This window comes from Silene latifolia, chromosome 1 (assembly GCF_048544455.1).
Source record: "Silene latifolia isolate original U9 population chromosome 1, ASM4854445v1, whole genome shotgun sequence".
In the NCBI taxonomy this organism is placed as follows: Eukaryota; Viridiplantae; Streptophyta; class Magnoliopsida; order Caryophyllales; family Caryophyllaceae; genus Silene; species Silene latifolia.
The window spans coordinates 196,935,222-196,938,625 of NC_133526.1; the positions used below are offsets into that span (position 1 = coordinate 196,935,222).

Here is a 3,404-nt window from a genome sequence, read left to right on the forward strand (position 1 = left end):
ATTTGCCTATAGTGCAAGGAATAGAATAGCTACCGGGGTCCTTAAGTTTCAGGGGAGACTTGTTTTGTAAGAGTGCACTACACTCTTCGGTGAACGCAATGGTCTCAACCTCATTGAAGGAACGCTTCTTTGAGAGGATTTCCTTCATAAACTTTGCGTAAGAAGGGACTTGGGTAATCAATTCCATAAACGGGATGGTAACTTGCAAATTCTTACAAACTTCCAAAAATTTAGCAAACTTACCTTCCTCCTTGTGCTTTGCTAGACGGTGGGGAAATGGCATTTGAACAACTTCTTTTGGAGGAGCATCCTCCACATCTTTCACTATCTCTTTGGGAGCACTCACCTTGTTTGAAACGACATCACTCTCCTTAGCATTAGGAGAGATTTCTTCAATAACCACCTCATCACTTTCTTTTGGCATAGGAGACCCAACATCTTTGGCATCAAGCTTGCTCTTCTTCTTTAGCATCAACAATCGATGAGGAAATGGCACACGATCTTTAACAATAGGCTCTTCACTAGCCTTCCCTTTGTCATTTCCCCCAAGCTTAGCCTTTTTAACAACCACCTCATCATCCAAAGTCATGGATGGCCCATCATAGCTTGAACCACTTCTCAAGGAAATAGAATTAGCGGTTTCATGTGGTTGCTCACCTTGGGGAGGTAGTTGACCGTTCTTCCTTTGAGAGCTAGAAGCGGCTAATTGAGCCACTTGTTGTTCCAACATCTTGACCGCGGCACTATGAGCTTGATCATTCTTTTGAATTTGAGCCAACAACTCCCTTTGCATTTGGATTATCATGCCCTCAAGCTTACCACCTCCTTGATTGTTTTGTTGGCTATTTTGTGGTGGATTTTGTTGGTAATTGTTTTGTGGGGGCCTTTGTTGATTTTGATAACCCGGTGGAGGGATATACTTTTGTTGTTGAGGAACATAGGCATTTTGTTGTGGTGGGGGTTGAGGGTTTAGCACATTATTGCTAGTGTAAGACAAGTTCGGATGAAATTTTGAATTCGGGTTATAAGTGTTGGAAAATGAACCCGATGGATATGAACTTTGTCTAAAAGCTTGAAAAGCATTTACCTCTTCTATAGAAGCTCGACAATGAGCGGCATAATGACCCGCACCTCCACATCCATCACAAACGATGATTTGGCTTGTTGAAGACACAACATTGAGTTGTTGGATGGAATCTTTAGCATCTCTCTCCGCCAATTGTTGTTGGAGCAAGGCAATTTGAGCTAGCAAGACGGAGTTGTTGGAGGATTCTTCTTTACCTTTTGGTGGCACAACTCGGGAATTGACATATTGGGCATCATGGACCGCCATAGATTCGATCGTGGAATGAGCAAGATCGGTGTCAATTTGATCAAAACGCCCATTGTTGGCGGAATCAAGAATCCTTCGGGACTCGGCACAACATCCATTGTAGAATGTTATTGCTAGAAACCATTCATCTAGCCCATGGTGTGGGCATTGCCTTTGAAGCTCCTTGTACCTCTCCCAAGCTTCATATAAGCTCTCAAGAGCTTGTTGACGGAATCCGGTGATTTGGCTCCTCAAAGTTTGAGTTTTCTCTGGTGGAAAAAACTTTTGATAAAAAGCGAGAGCCAAGGTCTCCCAATTGGTTATTTCCAAGGTGGTGCGGTCAAGGCTATTGATCCAAAGCTTGGCCTTGTCCTTCAAAGAGAATGGGAAAAGTATTTCCCTTATTTGGTCTTGGGTGACGCCCGTTTGACGGATCATGGAGCAATAGTCACAAAAGTTTTGCACATGCAAATTGGGATCCTCCAAAGGACTTCCTCCAAATTGCTTTCTCTCCACAAGGCTAATGAAAGCCGGCTTGATCTCGAATTGCGGCGCGGTAATTTGAGTGGTGGTGATACCGGCCAGAAGCATGGCCGCAGTGGGCTTTGAATGATCCGAAAGTCTCACCATCTTTTTGGTAGTAGATGGTGGTGGTGGTGGAGTTGATGAACAAGAAACCTCCTCCCCTTCAAGAACCTCTAGATCGTCTAAATAAGACTTTCTAGCACTTTCAATTTGTATGGGAGAAGCGGCTTCTTTCACTTCCTTCCAAAAACGTCGTCTTCTCCTAAATATTTTCTCGGGATCGGAATCCGGTGAAAGCAATTCTCCACTTCGAGAGGACCTGGGCATAAGACAACAATTTCTAGAGAAGTGATAAGTAACGGTCTCAAGGAACAAGTGTTCCTCAAGACAAAGAAAAACAAGATAAAAATCGACAATTCAATAATCAATAAAACCGTTTCCCCGGCAACGGCGCCAAAATTTGGTAGGCTTTATCGCGTACCTATGCAAAGATAATTTCCCTAGACACAATTAAATGTAGTAATAGGGGTCGAACACAAGGAAACGGGAATTACTTCATGAATTGTTATGAGTAGATTTTTATCAAGGTCGATTACGATTTGGATTTGATTTGTTTGTTTGATGATTACTAAAAATGCAAAGTAAATAATATGATAAAAGGTAGTCTAAAGGATTCGGGTCACTCATGCAAAGGTAAACATACAAACATGATAAACTTGATACTAATAATCTTGTCAATTGTTTAGGCTTAAAGATACCCACCTTACGGTATTAGTATCAACCATAGACCGGGTCCTAGAGAAACTCTCGTCCATGACTAGGTCGTCCTACCACACATGCTTAGTCTAATTCAATTCCGTGCCTCTCGACTTTAGAACGAATGAACAAACTTAATCAGTGAATAAGGCCTTTAAACAAAGATTAAACATTGTGGCACAAGCATGTGATAGAAGCAATATGATCAATATTATTATGAACTTTATTTAATCATGTTATATGTTTGATTTTGCATGGCTCCCCTAGCCTTTAGACTAGAGAATTTAGCTACTCATATTTGTAAAAGAAATGCAAATGATATTTAGATTATAAGGCATATTGTAGGAATTATAACTAAAGTGGAAATTGTATACTAATGATGAAATGTAAAAGACATATACTAAACTCATAAACAAAATACAAAATGTAAATAAGAGAAAGATTACCAAAGTAGTAGCTTGATAGAACTAACTTGGAAACCAAATGCTTGAATATATATTAACCAAATGTTTAACAACTACAAGATTAACTAATTTGTAAACTAATATGAAAACTATTGAAAGAAATATAATGCTTAAGGCTATGAAGAACTAAAAATGGGACGTAAAAATTGGATGTCTAGAACTTAGGAATACCTCTCCTATTTATAGGAGAGGAGGATGAACGAGAGCAATCATAGAGCATGCAACCCCGATCGGGGTTGGGTGGCCCCGATCGGGGCCGTGTGTCCATCCGTCACTCCACTTAGTTCGTGCTTGATTGCGTGAGGGATCTCTATGCTTCTTTCGGTAGTGCTCAATTCCTAGCATCC

The 3,404-nt window shown here is 40.7% G+C and overlaps 1 non-coding gene across 1 annotated transcript; it reads left to right on the plus strand.

Annotated features, from left to right (window-relative positions):
* The first annotated feature begins 1,463 nt into the window (after nt 1–1,463).
* On the plus strand, nt 1,464–1,570 carry LOC141619232 (small nucleolar RNA R71). Its single transcript, XR_012531634.1, has one exon. It is a non-coding gene; the product is annotated as a small nucleolar RNA R71 (small nucleolar RNA).
* The last annotated feature ends 1,834 nt before the right edge of the window (nt 1,571–3,404 follow it).